The sequence below is a fragment of the Cygnus olor genome, chromosome 2 (assembly GCF_009769625.2).
Source record: "Cygnus olor isolate bCygOlo1 chromosome 2, bCygOlo1.pri.v2, whole genome shotgun sequence".
In the NCBI taxonomy this organism is placed as follows: domain Eukaryota; kingdom Metazoa; phylum Chordata; class Aves; order Anseriformes; family Anatidae; genus Cygnus; species Cygnus olor.
This window is the reverse complement of record NC_049170.1, coordinates 65,760,944-65,780,186: the sequence shown is the minus strand read 5'-3', so window position 1 is coordinate 65,780,186 and position 19,243 is coordinate 65,760,944. Positions and strand designations below refer to the sequence as shown.

The following is a 19,243-nucleotide window of genomic DNA, read 5'->3' as shown; positions in this document are numbered from 1 at the left end:
ACTAAGTCAAGGACTTTTCAGCTTCGCATATCTCCCTGACAGCGTGGAGGCTGGGGATGCACAAGAAGCTGGGAGGGGACACAACCAGGACAGTTGACACAAACTGGTCAAAGGGATATGTGACTGTCCATACCATATGACATCATGTAGAAAAATAAAGTGGGGTGGTTGACTGGGGAGGGGTGCTGCTCAGGATATGGTTTGGCATCATTCAGTGGGTGGTGAGCAATTGCATTGTGCATCACTTGTTTTATATATTGTGAGTGCCGTGGCTCAGGAGGAAGTGGCCAGTTTGATTTCACATTCCTGTTTCCTTTTTCTTCTTGATTCCATCCCAATCCTTGTCTTTCTTGAAAATTCTTTTCCCATTGGTTCCCCATTCTCTATCCCATCGCTTGATTCACTGTGGAGATCATCATTTTCGCCTTTTGTTTCTGCTTTTCATCTTTCCTTCTAACATACACTTTCTGGGCTTCCATCAAAAGGTTTTCTAACGGCTGTTCATTCCGCCCCTTCAGTTTCTGAAGTTTCCTTTGTATGTCCGGCCATGCTTTCATCACAAAATTAACCTTCAAAAACCCCTGCACTACCGGGTCATCAGGATTCATTCCTGAATACTTTCGCATCCTGTCCCTGAGCCTTTCCAAGAAATCACTTGGAGTATCATCTTTATTCTGCTGAACCTCAAAGGCTGTAATAAAATTCTGAGACTTAGGTACTGCTTCTCTAATTCCTCTAATTACCATTTCTCTCAACTCTCTCATGTTAACCCTATGCTGCACATTATTGTTGTCCCAATTAGGGTCCACATTTGGAAATTTTTGCTCTGCTGGAATCACACCATCTCCTGGAGGATGATCCCTTCCCCATTCCCTCATTGCTGTTCTTCTAATCATTCCTTGTTCTTCCCCTGAGGATAGCAGATTCAGAATTGCCATCATTTCTCCCCAGCAATGTAAATTGGGTCGCAAAAACTGATCTAACTGTTCTGCTAATCCAATGGGGTCCTCAATCTGATATTTCTTTTCCTTTTTAAAATTTTGTACTTCTCCACTAGTAAGGGGGCATTTACATATCCTATCTGTCCAGGTCCCAGCAGAACTTCACGGAGAGGATACATACCAGCTTCAGTGGTGTTAGTAGCATTAGTATCAGGGAATGGAAAATTCTCAAGGTCTTTTTTACATTGTTCCAATTCTTTTACAAGTCTGGGGTATCTCCTGTTCCCAGAGCTAATGTTATTTACAGTTCCTGTCTCTTCTTTCGGAGAAGCTACTACAGCAGCCACTGCTGCTGCTGCTGCTTGGGGATTATAAGGAGGAGGTAAGTTGTCTAAGAGGTCCCATTTACTACTTGTCTCTTCCTCTTTCTTTCCTTCTTTATTCTGATTTTTGCTCAAAACCAAATTTGTTCCTTGTACCCAACAAGCTGCATACTCTGATTCATCTTCCGAAAATGGAAATGTGTTATAAATATTTAAGGCCTGACATACCCAATCTTTTTCAGACCTGTATTTTGGCCAAAATACTGCAGTTCCTTTAATTGGTTCTTTTGTCCAGACTGATACACAATATTTAACCATTTTCTTCCTATCTTTTTCCTTAGTTTTGGGGTTATTCTTCCAATTTCTCAGCATCCTTCCTAAAGGACGGTCGGTAGGCACTCCCCCAAGCATATCTCCCTGTCCCCTGGAACCCATATTTCCCATTTCTCCTAGACTTGTCTGTGTGCTGCTACAGAAATTTCCCTCCTGCAGGGTACCACACACTAACATTCTGATTCTGGAAAATGGGGGGTGTACCGCCAAGCACCTTACTGTGCAAGGGGTACCGTACACCGAATTTCCTGAGACTCTTCCTTTCTCTCTCGTATCTCATGCTTCGTCCGTCTGGACGAAGACTTCACGTAACCATCGGATCCTCCTTCCTAACTGTCTGCCTCCTCCGATTAATTAAATTCCACTTCACATCAGGCCATCACTTCGGATTCGAGGCAGCAGCCTGATATTGACACTTCGTAGACGTCATCTGACTATTCCTCTACATAACCATCTACTGATGAGGATCTTGCTCTTCTAGTATATTAATTACAATTGACTTCCAATCTCTAAAATCTGGTCCAAACCCAGAGAAGAGCAATGAACATACTCATATTTATATTCGCCCTATCATCAGTCCTAAGTGCCGTCCTAATCGCACTAAATTTCTGGCTCGCCCAAATAAACCCCGACTCAGAGAAGCTATCACCATACGAGTGTGGATTTGATCCACTTGGATCTGCTCGCCTGCCATTCTCAATCCGATTCTTCCTCAGTAGCCATCCTCTTCCACCTATTTGACCTAGAAATCGCCCTCCTGCTTCCACTACCATGGGCTATCCAACTCCAATCCCCCCTAACGACCCTCGCCTGAACCGTAGCCATCCTCCTTCTCCTGACACTAGGGCTAGCCTACGAATGAGCTCAAGGGGGCCTAGAATGAGCAGAGTAGCAGAAAGTTAGTCTAACTAAGAAGACAGCTGGTTTCGACCCAGCAGATTACGGCCAACCCTGTAACTTTCTTATGTCACCCCTACACCTGAGCTTTTACTCAGCCTTCGTTTTTAGCGGACTGGGACTGGCCTTCCACCGGACCCACCTAGTATCTGCTCTACTATGCCTTGAAAGCATGATACTATCAATATTCGTAGGCCTATCAATATGATCCATCGAAACCCAAACCCCCTCATTCACCATGGTACCAATTCTCATACTAACCTTTTCAGCATGTGAAGCAGGCACAGGCCTAGCCATCCTAGGAGCCTCCACGCGCACTCACGGCTTCGACTACCTACATAACCTGAACCTTCTGCAATGCTAAAAGTCATCTTACCAACAATTATACTTCTCCCAACAGCCCTACTGTCCCCACCAAAATTCCTATGAACCAACACTACCCTATACAGCCTCCTAATCACCACCCTAAGCCTCCAATGATTAGTCCCAACCTACTACCCATACAAATTCCTATCCAACTGAACAGGTATTGACCAAATCTCATCCCCCCTCCTGGTGCTATCTTGCTGGCTGCTACCGCTCATAATCATAGCAAGCCAAAACCACCTACAACAAGAGCCCCTACCACGCAAGCGAATCTTTATCTCAACCCTAATCACAGTCCAACCATTCATCCTATTAGCCTTCTCTACCACAGAACTAGCATTATTTTATATCTCATTCGAAGCAACTCTTATCCCCACCCTAATCCTAATCACACGATGGGGAAACCAACCGGAACGCCTAAGCGCCGGTATCTACCTGCTATTCTACACATTGGTAAGCTCACTGCCCCTACTAATCACAATCATACACCTATACGTGAAAATCGGCACCTTACACCTGCCAACCCTAGAGCTAATCAGCCCAACCCTGTCCACCTCATGAACAGGGACACTGTCAGGTCTAGCATTACTCATAGCATTCATAGTAAAAGCCCCACTATACGGCCTGCACCTCTGATTACCAAAAGCCCACGTAGAAGCACCCATCGCAGGCTCAATACTCCTCGCCGCCCTACTACTGAAACTAGGAGGATACGGGATCATACGAGTCACCCTGCTAATCGGCCCACTGTCCAACCTTCTACACTACCCCTTTCTAATCCTAGCCCTATGAGGTGCCTTAATGACTTGCTCAATTTGTCTACGACAGACAGACCTAAAATCACTAATCGCCTACTCATCTGTCAGCCACATAGGATTAGTCATCACTGCAGGAATAATCCAAACCCACCGATCATTCTCGAGCAATAATCCTAATGATCTCTCATGGACTAACCTCCTCCATACTATTCTGCCTAGCCAACACAAACTACGAACGCACACACAGCCGTATTCTACTACTCACACGAGGCCTTCAACCCCTCCTACCACTCATAGCCACCTGATGACTACTAGCCAACTTGACAAACATGGCCCTGCCCCCAACAACAAACCTCATAGCAGAACTAACCATTATAGTTACTCTGTTCAACTGATCCGCGTTCACAATCATCCTAACAGGAATCGCAACCCTACTAACCGCCTCCTATACCCTATTCATACTACTAACAACCCAACGAGGCCCAACCCCTTCCCACATTACATCCATTCAAAACTCAACCACCCGAGAACATCTACTTATGACACTCCACATTATCCCAATGTTCCTCCTAATCCTAAAGCCCGAACTGATCTCCGGAATTCCTTCGTGCAAGTATAGTTTAAACCAAACATTAGACTGTGATTCTAAGAATAGAAGTTCAAATCTTCTTACCTGCCGAGGGGAGGGTCTAACCAACAAGAACTGCAAATTCTTGCATCTGAGCCTAAAACCTCAGCCCCCTTAACTTTTAAAGGATAACAGTAATCCACTGGTCTTAGGAACCACCCATCTTGGTGCAACTCCAAGTAAAAGTAGTGAACCCCACACTACTAATCAACTCCCTCACACTACTCACACTAACCGTCCTCTTAACCCCAATTATCCTGCCGCTCCTATTTAAAAACTTTAAAAACACCCCATCAACCATCACCCGCACTGTCAAAACTGCATTCCTAATCAGCCTGGCCCCAACAACCGCGTTCATCTACTCCGGAGTAGAATCCATCACCTGCCACTGAGAGTGGAAGTTCATTATAAACTTCAAAATCCCCCTAAGCCTAAAAATAGACCAGTACTCAATAGTATTCCTTCCAATCGCCCTATTTGTGACATGATCAATCCTACAGTTTGCTATCTGATACATAGCCTCAGAACCGTACGTTACAAAATTCTTTACCTACCTACTGACATTCCTAATTGCCATACTTCTTCTAACAACCACGAACAACATATTTCTCCTATTTGTTGGCTGAGAAGGAGTAGGAATCATATCCTTCCTCCTCATCGGCTGATGACAGGGCCGAGCAGAGGCCAACACCGCCGCCCTGCAGGCCGTAATCTACAACCGAATCGGGGACATCGGACTGATCTTAAGCATGGCATGACTGGCCTCAACCTTCAACACCTGAGAAATCCAACAAACCGTATACCCCCACCAAACCCCAATCCTCCCCCTCATGGGGCTAATCCTCGCAGCCGCAGGAAAATCCGCCCAATTTGGACTCCACCCGTGGCTACCTGCGGCAATAGAAGGCCCCACCCCAGTATCAGCCCTACTGCACTCCAGCACCATAGTAGTAGCCGGAATCTTCCTACTCATCCGCATGCACCCTCTATTAGCCACCAACCAGACAGCCCTAACCATCTGCCTATGCCTGGGCGCCCTGTCAACCCTATTTGCCGCCACATACGCCCTAACCCAAAATGACTTCAAGAAAATCATTGCTTTCTCAACGTCTAGCCAACTCGGACTAATAATAGTCACTATCGGACTAAACCTTCCACAACTAGCATTCCTGCACATCTCGACCCACGCCTTCTTTAAAGCCATGCTATTCCTATGCTCCGGATCTATTATCCACAGCCTAAATGGAGAACAGGACATCCGAAAAATAGGTGGCCTACAAAAGACACTTCCATCACAATCTCCTGCCTAACTATCGGAAATCTGGCACTAATAGGAACCCCATTCCTAGCCGGATTCTACTCAAAAGACCTCATCATCGAAAGCCTAAACACATCCTACCTAAACACCTGAGCCCTACTCCTAACCCTCCTAGCCACAGCATTCACCGCAACCTACAGCATCCGCATAACCATCCTAGTCCAAGCCGGACAAACCCGAGTCCCCCCAATAACATCAATAAACGAAAACAACCCACTAATCACTGCCCCATTAACCCGACTCGCCCTGGGTAGCATTACAGCAGGAATAATCATCACCTCCTTCATCACACCGGCTAAAACACCACCAATAACCATGCCCCTTATCACCAAAACCGCTGCCATCCTAGTGACAATCCTGGGAATCGTCCTAGCCCTAGAACTCTCGAACATGACGAATGCCCTCACCCACCCAAAACCAAACCCCCTTATAAACTTCTCCTCCATGTTAGGATACTTCAATCCCCTAGTACACCGATTCTTATCTAAAAATCTACTAGAAAAAGGACGAAACATTGCCCTGCACTTAATCGACCTCTCCTGACTTAAAAAAATAGGACCAGAGGGCCTTGCCGACCTGCAAGTAGCCGCAAGCAAAACCGCAACCTCAATACACACAGGATTAATTAAAGCCTACCTGGGATCCTTCACCCTCTCCATCCTAGTAATAATCCTGGCAACACACAGACTCACTAATGGCCCCTAACATCCGAAAATCTCACCCCCTACTAAAAATAATCAACAACTCCCTAATCGACCTACCTGCTCCCTCTAACATTTCTGCCTGATGAAACTTCGGCTCTCTACTAGCCATCTGCCTAGCTACGCAAATCCTAACAGGCCTCTTACTAGCCATACACTACACCGCAGACACCTCACTCGCCTTCGCCTCAGTAGCCCATACGTGCCGAGACGTCCAATATGGATGACTCATCCGCAACCTTCATGCTAACGGCGCTTCATTCTTCTTTATCTGCATCTACCTACACATCGGACGAGGCCTCTACTACGGCTCCTACCTATACAAAGAAACCTGAAACACAGGGGTAATCCTCCTGCTCACCCTCATAGCAACTGCCTTCGTGGTATACATCCTGCCATGAGGACAAATATCATTCTGAGGGGCCACCGTGATCACCAACCTATTTTCAGCCATCCCGTACATCAGACAAACCCTAGTAGAATGGGCCTGAGGAGGATTCTCAGTGGACAACCCAACCCTGACTCGATTCTTCGCCATTCACTTCCTACTGCCCTTCCTAATTGCAGGAATCACCCTAGTCCATCTGACCTTCCTACACGAATCCGGCTCAAACAATTCACTAGGAATCGTATCAGACTGCGACAAAATCCCATTCCACCCTTACTTCTCCCTCAAAGATATCCTAGGACTCATCCTAATAATCACCCCTCTAATAGCACTAGCCCTATTCTCACCCAACCTCCTGGGGGACCCAGAAAACTTCACCCCCGCAAACCCTCTAGTAACCCCCACACACATTAAACCAGAATGATACTTCCTATTCGCCTACGCCATCCTACACTCAATCCCAAACAAACTGGGAGGTGTACTAGCACTGGTCGCTTCCGTACTAATCCTATTCCTGATCCCCTTCCTACACAAATCAAAACTGCGAGCAATAACATTCCGACCACTCTCCCAACTTCTATTCTGAATACTAGTAGCCGACCTCCTCATCCTAACATGAGTGGGGAGCCAACCCGTCGAACACCCATTCATCATTATTGGCCAACTCGCCTCAATCGCCTACTTCACTATCCTCCTATTCCTCTTCCCCATCGCAAGTGCCCTAGAAAACAAAATACTCAACTGCTAAATACTCTAATAGTTTATAAAAACATTGGTCTTGTAAACCAAAGATTGAAGATTTACCACTTCTTAGAGTACCCAAAACTCAGAAAAAAAGGACTCAAACCTTTATCTCCAGCTCCCAAAGCTGGCATTTTCAATAAACTATTCTCTGACCCTAACCCTTAAACCGCCCGAATAGCGCCCCGCGACAACCCCCGCACAAGCTCCAGCACAACAAATAAAGTCAACAACAGCCCTCACCCCGCCACTAAAAACATGCCCACCCCGTGCGAATAGAACATGGAAACCCCACTAAAATCCAACCGAACAACAGACATCCCAACATTATCCACAGTGGCTACCCCAAGCTTCCAAGACCCCATAAACCCCCCAAACATTAACCCCACAAAAACAACCGCCACAAACACCACCGCATACCCAACCACCCGTCAATCCCCCCAAGCCTCAGGGAAAGGCTCCGCCGCTAAAGCCACTGAATAGACGAACACCACCAACATACCCCCCAAATACACCATGAACAACACCAAAGCCACAAACGAGACCCCAAGACCTAATAACCATCCACACCCTGCCACAGACGCTAGCACCAAACCAACTACCCCGTAATATGGCGAAGGATTCGACGCCACACCCAGAACACCCACCGCAAAACAAATTCCTAAGAAAAACATAAAATAAGCCATTATTCCTGCTCGGCCACTACCCGAGACCTACGGCTCGAAAAGCCGTCATTGTTCCCAACTACAGGAACAGCCAGAATCTCCCTCCCCTCAACTACACATCTATGCCGTCTATGCTTAACCCCCCCCCCCCTTCCCCCCCCGGGCAGGGGGTATTTGGTTATGCATATTCGTGCATAGATTTATATTCCCCATACATATAACTATGGTCCCAGTAATATATATATTATACACGGACTATCATACAAGCAAGCACTAAACCCATAACATGTACACGGACATCAAACCCTCCCAACACTTCCCTGCCAAACTGCCCTAACATGAATGCTCCAAGACCAACCAGACAACCCACAACTACCACCCTCAAGCACACAACAAGGCCACTACCCAATGAATGCTCCTAGGACATACCCCTAACAATAACCCTCAACCACATATCTCATGCAGTTCGTATCAGATGGATTTATTAATCGTACACCTCACGTGAAATCAGCAACCCGCTGCACATAATGTCCGGTATGACTAGCTTCAGGCCCATACGTTCCCCCTAAACCCCTCGCCCTCCTCACATTTTTGCGCCTCTGGTTCCTCGGTCAGGGCCATCCATTGGGTTCACTCACCTCTCCTTGCCCTTCAAAGTGGCATCTGTGGAATACTTCCACCACCTCAATGCGTAATCGCGGCATTTCCCAGCTTTTTGGCGCCTCTGGTTCCTTTTATTTTTTCCAGGGTTACCTCACAGGTGGCCCTTCCCAGTGACTTCGGGGGTCCCACAATCTAAGCCTGGACACACCTGCCTCACGGCCTATCCTATATCTCAAGGGTCCCTCAATGAGACGGTTGGCGTATATGGGGAATCATCCTGACACTGATGCACTTTGTCCACATTCAGTTAATGCTACCTCCACCCATCCGGGTTAAATGGGGCTATTCAGTGAATGCTCGTAGGACATGCCACAAAAACAAAAGCCATCAAGCGCAACCCCTGCGCTTCACAAACCTAAACCAGTAAATCTCTGCTTACCCAAAACCACGACCCCCCAAATCACATGACATAAGCTCCCATCATCCAATGTCTACGGAACTGCCTCAAGAATTCCATTAACTCGTCCCACACATTCCCAACAATATATATATACAAACATATACAAAATAACCCAAATTTATTAGAGAAACTCCAGTACTAAACAAGGGCAACACACACAACAATTTCACATATTTCACCCCCTGCCCACCACTCAACCATCAGCTAATCCCACTCCCGTTCACATAGCTTAACATAAAGCATGGCACTGAAGCTGCCAAGACGGTACACAAGCGTACCTGCGAACAAAAGACTTAGTCCTAACCTTACGGTTGGTTTTTGCTAAATTCATACATGCAAGTATCCGCGCCCCAGTGTAAACGCCCTCGACCACCTACTACCACTAGGCCTTGAGGAGCGGGTATCAGGCACACCCAAGCAGTAGCCCAAGATGCCTCGCTAAGCCACGCCCCCACGGGTATTCAGCAGTAGTTAACATTAAGCAATGAGTGCAAACTTGACTTAGTTATAGCAACAATTCTCACTTCCTAAGGGTTGGTAAATCTTGTGCCAGCCACCGCGGTCACACAAGAAACCCAAATCAACTGTCCCATAAAACCCGGCGTAAAGAGTGGTAAAATGCCTATGCTAGCTAACTAAGACCAAAATGCAACTAAGCTGTCATAAGCCCAAGATGCACCTAAACACACCATTAAGATGATCTTAGGAACTAACGACCGATTTAACCCCACGAAAGCCAGGGCCCAAACTGGGATTAGATACCCCACTATGCCTGGCCCTAAATCTTGATACTTACTTTACCGAAGTATCCGCCAGAGAACTACGAGCACAACGCTTAAAACTCTAAGGACTTGGCGGTGCCCTAAACCCACCTAGAGGAGCCTGTTCTACAATCGATAATCCACGATTAACCCAACCACCCCTTGCCAACACAGCCTACATACCGCCGTCGCCAGCCCACCTCGAATGAGAGCACAGCAGTGGACACAATAGCACATGGCTAATAAGACAGGTCAAGGTATAGCCTATGGAGTGGAAGAAATGGGCTACATTCCCTATACATAGGGCACACGGAAAGAAGTTTGAAACTGCTTCTGGAAGGAGGATTTAGCAGTAAAGCGGGACAATAGAGCCCACTTTAAGCCGGCCCTGGGGCACGTACATACCGCCCGTCACCCTCCTCAAAAGCTATATCCCACATAACTAATACCATTAACACGCTAAAGATGAGGTAAGTCGTAACAAGGTAAGTGTACCGGAAGGTGTACTTAGAATATCCAAGGCGTAGCTATAACACCCAAAGCATTCAGCTTACACCTGAAAGATATCTGCTAAACCAGGTCGTCTTGAAGCCCCCCTCTAGCTCAGCCACATAAATAACACCAAAATTAAAAAATTTACTAAACAGATTAAACTAAAGCATTTTACAGTCCCAGTATAGGCGATAGAAAAGACACTTAGACGCGATAGAGATTTTAGTACCGTAAGGGAAAGATGGAATAACAATGAAACAATCAAAGCGAGAGACAGCAAAGATCAACCCTTGTACCTTTTGCATCATGATTTAGCGAGAACAACCAAGCAAAGTGAACTAAAGTTTGCCCCCCCGAAACCCAAGCGAGCTACTTTCAAGCAGTTAAGTAGAACAAACCCGTCTCTGTTGCAAAAGAGTGGGATGACTTGTCAGTAGAGGTGAAAAGCCAACCGAGCTGGGTGATAGCTGGTTACCTGTGAAACGAATCTAAGTTCCCCCTTAATCCTCCCTACCGGACATCACCCGAACCCCAATGAGATGATTAAGAGCTATTTAATGGAGGGACAGCTCCATTAAAAAAGGATACAACCTCGACTAGCGGATAACTCCTTCTACCGACCTTACAGTGGGCCCTAAAGCAGCCATCAACAAAGAGTGCGTCAAAGCTCCAACACTAAAAATACCGAAACAAGAGGATTCCCTTATCACAAACAGGTCAACCTATGAATATAGGAGAATTAATGCTAAAATAAGTAACTTGGGTCACACCCCTCTGACGGCGCAAGCTTACATGGAAACATTATTAACAGACCTAGACAGATACAAAAACCCCTACAAGACCACGTATTAACTAACCCTGTTAACCCAACTCAGGAGCGCCCATAAGAACGATTGAAATCTGTGAAAGGAACTTGGCAAATCACAAGGCCCGACTGTTTACCAAAAACATAGCCTTCAGCAAATAAACAAGTATTGAAGGTGATGCCTGCCCGGTGACTCAGGTTTAACGGCCGCGGTATCCTAACCGTGCAAAGGTAGCGCAATCAATTGTCCCATAAATCGAGACTTGTATGAATGGCTAAACGAGGACTTAACTGTCTCTCACGGATAATCAGTGAAATTGATCTCCCCGTGCAAAAGCGGGGATGTGAACATAAGACGAGAAGACCCTGTGGAACTTAAAAATCAACGACCACCGCGAACCTCAAACCAACCCCACTGGGGCCACTACCATCGCAGAGCCTGGTCGATATTTTTCGGTTGGGGCGACCTTGGAGAAGAACAAATCCTCCAAAAACAAGACCACACCTCTTTACCTAGAGCCACCCCTCAAAGTGCTAACAGTGACCAGACCCAATATAATTGATTAATGGACCAAGCTACCCCAGGGATAACAGCGCAATCCCCCTCAAGAGCCCATATCGACAGGGGGGTTTACGACCTCGATGTTGGATCAGGACATCCTAATGGTGCAGCTGCTATTAAGGGTTCGTTTGTTCAACGATTAACAGTCCTACGTGATCTGAGTTCAGACCGGAGCAATCCAGGTCGGTTTCTATCTATGCAATACTCTCCCCAGTACGAAAGGACCGGGAAAGTGGGGCCAATACTACAGGCACGCCCCCCCCCCCCAAATGGTGAAACCAACTAAACCGTGAAGAGGGCCCCACCCACCACTTTCAATCCTAGAAAAGGACCAGCTAGAGTGGCAGAGCCCAGCAAGTGCAAAAGGCTTAAGCCCTTTCCCCAGAGGTTCAAATCCTCTCCCTAGCTCCACCAATGGTACAAATGACAATACTAAGCTGCCTCATTATGTCCCTCCTATATATTATCCCGATCCTAATTGCCGTGGCCTTCCTAACCCTAGTGGAGCGGAAAATCCTAAACTACATGCAATCTCGCAAAGGCCCTAACGTCGTAGGGCCCTTTGGCCTGCTCCAACCATTTGCAGACGGACTTAAACTATTCACCAAAGAACCCATCCGACCATCCACCTCCTCTCCAATACTATTCATCCTAATGCCGATGCTAGCCCTTGTCCTAGCCCTCACCACCTGAGCACCCCTGCCCCTCCCATTCCCCCTAGTGGATCTAAACCTAGGAGTTCTCTTCCTAGTGGCCATGTCGAGCCTAGCCGTCTACTCAGTCCTATGATCAGGCTGAGCCTCAAACTCAAAATACGCACTAATCGGAGCCCTGCGGGCAGTAGCACAAACTATCTCATATGAAGTGACACTAGCTATTATCCTACTGTCAGTGATTATACTAAGCGGAAGCTACACACTCAGCACCTTCGCCGTGGCACAAGAACCACTATACTTCATTTTCTCCTCATGGCCCCTAGCAATGATGTGGTACGTATCCACCCTTGCAGAAACAAACCGAGCTCCTTTCGACCTTACAGAAGGCGAATCTGAACTAGTTTCAGGATTCAACGTCGAATACGCTGCAGGACCCTTCGCCCTATTCTTCCTAGCCGAGTACGCTAACATCATACTGATAAACACACTTACAGCCATCATGTTCTTAAACCCAAGCGCCCTGGGACCACCCCCAGAACTATTCCCCGTTATCCTAGCTACAAAAGTCCTTCTACTACCCTCTGGCTTCCTATGAGTCCGAGCCTCCTACCCGCGATTTCGATACGACCAGCTAATACACCTGCTATGAAAAAACTTCCTACCCCTCACACTAGCTCTGTGCCTCTGACACACTAGCATGCCTATCTGCTATGCAGGCCTACCTCCTTACATAAGGAAATGTGCCTGAACTCCAAAGGGTCACTATGATAAAGTGAACGTAGAGGTATAACAGCCCTCTCATTTCCTGTCGACCTTAGAAAAGTAGGAATTGAGCCTACACAAGAGAAATCAAAGCTCTCCATACTTCCTTTATATTATTTTCTAGTAGAGTCAGCTAATCAAGCTATCGGGCGCATACCCCGAAAATGATGGTTCAACCCCCTCCCCTACTAATGAACCCCTATGCAACCCCAATCGTGACCTTCAGCCTCATCCTAGGCACAACAATCACAATCTCCAGCAACCACTGAGTCCTAGCCTGAACCGGACTGGAAATCAATACATTAGCCATTATTCCCCTAATCGCCAAATCCCACCACCCGCGAGCAGTAGAAGCTGCAACAAAGTACTTCCTAACCCAAGCAGCCGCCTCCGCCCTAGTGCTGTTCTCCAGCATAACCAATGCCTGGGCCACCGGCCAATGAGACATTACACAAATAAATCACCCTACCTCCTGCCTGCTACTAACGGCAGCAATCGTTATCAAATTAGGTCTGGTCCCATTCCACTTCTGATTTCCAGAAGTACTACAAGGGTCCCCACTAATAACGGCCCTCCTACTCTCAACCCTCATAAAATTCCCCCCTCTAACTCTGCTCCTACTAACATCTAAATCCCTCAACCCAGCCCTGCTCACCACCATAGCCCTGGCCTCAGCAGCGCTGGAAGGCTGAATGGGACTAAACCAAACACAAACGCGCAAAATCCTAGCCTTCTCGTCCATCTCCCACCTAGGCTGAATCGCCGTTATCCTGGTTTACAGCCCTAAACTAGCCCTACTCACCTTCTACCTCTACGCAATCATAACATCAGCCGTATTCATGGCCCTCAACAAAATCAAAGCTCTCAACCTAACCATGATCCTAACCTCATGGGCAAAGACCCCAGTACTAAACGCCACCCTAATACTAGTACTTTTGTCCCTAGCCGGCCTCCCCCCACTAACGGGCTTTATGCCAAAATGATTCATTATCCAAGAACTGACTAAACAAGAAATAACACCAGCAGCCATGGCAATCGCCATACTGTCACTACTCAGCCTCTTCTTCTACCTACGCCTCGCATACCACTCAACAATTACTCTTCCCCCTAACTCCTCCAACCACATAAAACAATGATACACTAGCAAAACCCCAAGCACACCTACTGCGATCCTTGCCTCACTGTCAATCTTCCTACTCCCCCTCTCTCCCATGATACACGCCATTGTCTAGAAACTTAGGATAACACCCCCTAAACCGAAGGCCTTCAAAGCCTTAAATAAGAGTTAAACCCTCTTAGTTTCTGCACACTAAGACTTACAGGACACTAGCCTGTATCTTCTGAATGCAAATCAGACACTTTAATTAAGCTAAAGCCTCCCCTAGACAGGTGGGCTTCGATCCCACAAAACTCTAGTTAACAGCTAAATGCCTAAACCAATTGGCCTCTGTCTATAAAGACCCTGACGCACCTCAGTGCGTATCGATGAGCTTGCAACTCAACATGAATTTCACTACAGGGTCGATAAGAAGAGGAATTAAACCTCTGTAAAAAGGACTACAGCCTAACGCTTTAACATTCAGCCATCTTACCCGTGACCTTCATCAACCGATGACTATTTTCCACTAACCACAAAGATATCGGCACCCTATACCTTATCTTCGGGGCATGGGCAGGAATAGTCGGCACCGCACTCAGCCTGTTAATCCGCGCAGAACTAGGACAACCAGGAACCCTCCTCGGCGACGACCAGATTTACAATGTAATCGTCACCGCCCACGCCTTTGTAATAATATTCTTCATAGTCATGCCCATTATGATCGGAGGATTCGGCAACGGACTAGTCCCCCTTATAATCGGCGCCCCCGACATAGCATTCCCGCGAATGAATAACATAAGCTTTTGACTCCTCCCACCATCATTTCTCCTGCTACTAGCCTCATCTACCATAGAAGCTGGGGCTGGCACGGGCTGAACTGTCTACCCACCCCTGGCAGGTAACCTGGCCCACGCCGGAGCCTCAGTAGACCTGGCCATTTTCTCACTTCACTTAGCTGGTGTTTCCTCCATCCTTGGAGCTATTAACTTTATTACCACAGCCATCAACATAAAACCCCCTGCACTCTCACAGTACCAAACCCCACTGTTCGTCTGATCCGTCCTAATTACTGCCATCCTACTCCTCCTGTCACTCCCCGTACTCGCCGCAGGTATCACAATGCTGCTAACCGACCGAAACCTAAACACCACATTCTTCGACCCCGCTGGAGGAGGAGACCCAATCCTATACCAACACCTGTTCTGATTTTTTGGACACCCAGAAGTCTATATCCTAATCTTGCCTGGATTTGGGATCATCTCACATGTAGTCACGTACTACTCAGGCAAAAAAGAACCATTCGGCTACATAGGAATAGTCTGAGCTATGCTATCAATTGGATTCCTTGGGTTTATCATCTGAGCCCACCACATATTCACAGTAGGAATGGACGTTGATACCCGAGCCTACTTTACATCAGCTACTATAATCATTGCCATCCCCACCGGAATCAAAGTATTTAGCTGACTAGCCACCCTGCACAGAGGAACAATTAAATGGGACCCCCCAGTACTATGGGCCCTAGGATTTATTTTCCTGTTTACCATCGGAGGGCTAACAGGAATCGTCCTTGCAAACTCCTCCCTAGACATCGCCCTACACGACACGTACTACGTAGTTGCCCATTTCCACTACGTCCTATCTATGGGCGCCGTATTCGCCATTCTAGCGGGATTCACCCACTGATTCCCACTCCTCACCGGATTTACCTTACACCAGACATGAGCAAAAGCCCACTTCGGAGTAATATTCACAGGAGTAAACCTAACGTTCTTTCCTCAGCACTTCCTAGGCCTAGCAGGAATACCCCGACGATACTCGGACTACCCCGACGCCTACACACTATGAAACACCGTGTCCTCCATCGGCTCCTTAATCTCAATAGTAGCCGTAATTATACTAATATTCATCATCTGAGAAGCCTTCTCAGCCAAACGAAAAGTCCTACAACCAGAGCTAACCGCCACAAACATTGAATGAATCCACGGCTGCCCTCCCCCATACCACACTTTCGAGGAACCGGCTTTCGTCCAAGTACAAGAAAGGAAGGAATCGAACCCTCATACACTGGTTTCAAGCCAATTGCATTAACCACTCATGCTTCTTTCTTATGAGACGTTAGTAAACCAATTACATAGCCTTGTCAAGACTAAATCACAGGTAAAAATCCTGTACATCTCATGTGGCCAATCATTCCCAACTAGGATTCCAAGACGCCTCATCACCAATTATAGAAGAACTCGTCGAATTCCACGACCACGCCCTAATCGTTGCCCTGGCTATCTGCAGCCTAGTTCTATATCTCCTAGCCCACATGCTGACGGAAAAGCTCTCATCTAACGCCGTAGACGCCCAAGAAGTAGAATTGATCTGGACAATCCTGCCTGCTGTCGTCCTGGTACTACTCGCCTACCATCACTGCAAATCCTCTACATAATGGACGAAATCGACGAACCAGACCTCACACTAAAGGCCATCGGCCACCAATGATATTGAAGCTACGAGTATACGGACTTCAAAGATTTATCATTTGACTCTTATATAGTGCCCACCGTAGACTTACCAAACGGCCACTTCCGATTACTAGAAGTTGACCACCGCGTGGTTATCCCAATAGAATCCCCCATCCGCGTAATCATCACTGCAGGAGATGTGCTTCATTCCTGAGCAGTCCCAACACTCGGAGTTAAAACAGACGCAATCCCGGGCCGACTAAACCAAACCTCATTTATCGCCACCCGGCCTGGAATTTTTTACGGACAATGCTCAGAAATCTGCGGGGCTAACCACAGCTACATACCCATCATAGTAGAGTCAACCCCACTCCCATACTTCGAAGCCTGATCATCTCTCCTGTCATCATCCTAATCATTAAGAAGCTATGCAACAGCACTAGCCTTTTAAGCTAGCCAAAGAGGGGACCCCCCCTCCTTAATGATATGCCACAACTCAACCCCGCACCATGATTCTCGATCATAGTCATAACCTGACTAACCCTAGCGCTTCTAATTCAACCAAAGCTGCTAGCCTTCACCACAACAAACCCCCCATCAAGTAAAACCTCACTCACCACTAAACCCACACCATGACCCTGACCATGAACCTAAGCTTCTTTGACCAATTCTCCAGCCCTCATTTACTCGGTATCCCCTTGATCCTACTGTCCCTGCTCTTCCCAGCCCTACTATTCCCATCCCCAAACAACCGGTGAATCAACAACCGCCTATCCACCCTACAAACATGGCTGCTGCACCTAATCACAAAACAATTAATAGCCCCGCTTAACAAAAACGGCCATAAGTGGGCCATGATGCTTACATCACTAATAATCATGCTACTCACAATTAACCTTCTAGGCCTCCTTCCCTATACATTCACCCCAACTACCCAACTATCTATAAACATAGCCTTAGCCTTTCCACTATGGCTCGCCACACTGCTAACAGGCCTGCGAAATCAACCATCAGCCTCTTTAGCCCACTTATTACCTGAAGGTACTCCAACGCCCTTAATCCCCGCACTAATCCTGATCGAAACAACTAGCCTACTAATCCGCCCCCTAGCCCTCGGAGTCCGTCTCACAGCCAACCTAACAGCAGGACACCTACTGATCCAGCTCATCTCCACAGCCTCCATTGCGCTTGTACCCACTCTTCCCGTGGTGTCCGCCATAACAATAATCATCCTACTACTCCTCACCATTCTAGAAGTAGCAGTAGCCATAATCCAAGCCTACGTCTTCGTCCTCCTTCTAAGCCTATACTTACAAGAAAACATTTAATGGCACACCAAGCGCACTCCTACCACATAGTAGATCCAAGCCCATGACCAATTTTCGGAGCGGCCGCTGCCCTACTCACAACCTCAGGGCTAATCATATGATTCCACTACAACTCATCTATACTACTAACCCTCGGCCTCCTCTCAATACTCCTAGTGATACTCCAATGATGACGAGACATTGTACGAGAAAGCACCTTCCAGGGCCATCACACCCCCACAGTCCAAACGGAGCTACAGAACCGCGGATCAGGACTCCACACTCGTTTCGTACAAAAGTACGTCTCAATCACACGTCACACAGAGTTTCACCAGACCCCCAAGGAAATACTTAATGTTTCTTACCTTGGTCTGTGCACAGAGTTACCGGATCAATTCTCAAACGTGGAGTGCCTACCTTCTTCCTTTCCCCAGTACTTCATGGATCCTGCCTCTTTAATCAGTCTCAGGCCCTCTGTCCACCCTCCGCAGAACCACCACCGTTGATGCACAGGACCGCTGAAATCAGCGGGGCATGCCTTCCTGCTGCTGCGACGCTGGGGCTCCCCGGTAGGTGACTGGATCCCGGACGAGCCCCCAAATTGTGAGAAACACTCTGTAGCCAATAACATAGGCTCAGGCGAGGATCTCAGTGAAGTAGCAATTTTATTTGCGATTGCAACAGCAGGCGTCCCACAAGCAGGAGCACACCTACTGGTTCCATAACACAGTTTATATACCTTTTTTTTTTTTTTTTTCTCGACAACCAGGAACCTCCCCTGTTTCCCCATTGACTGGGTAATCCAGGTTCACAATCTATCCCGTGCTCCACAGACAATACATGGCTTTCAGTTGCCGGCCTGTTATAAGTCAAATTTCTTGTGACCTTTTTTACTCTTTGAGGTGGTAATGTTTCTTACACCATGATTTTCGCCTAATTGCTCTAAGGAGTTTGGTTGTCTGTATTTTACAAGCTCGTCTGTTAAGCTTTTTTATTACTGCAAGCATATCTCAATACCACATTCCTTCCTTCTAAACAGTGTAACTCTGTGCAAAAACAACATTTTTGTTCCCACAATATTCCCTCGTCGTCATTATTATCATTATTATCATTATTATTATTTTCCCCTCCTTTTCTGTCCTATTAAACTGTTTTTATCTCAAACCACAAAGAGTACCTTTTTTTTCTTTTTCCTTATTCTCTTCTTCATGTCTGAAAACACGT

The 19,243-nt window shown here is 47.0% G+C and overlaps 2 pseudogenes; both read left to right on the top strand.

Annotated features, from left to right (window-relative positions):
* Positions 1-3,255: 3,255 nt before the first annotated feature.
* Positions 3,256-7,402, top strand: LOC121064423 (annotated as a pseudogene).
* A 5,907-nt stretch (positions 7,403-13,309) lies between these two features.
* On the top strand, positions 13,310-17,128 carry LOC121064789 (annotated as a pseudogene).
* Positions 17,129-19,243: the final 2,115 nt, after the last annotated feature.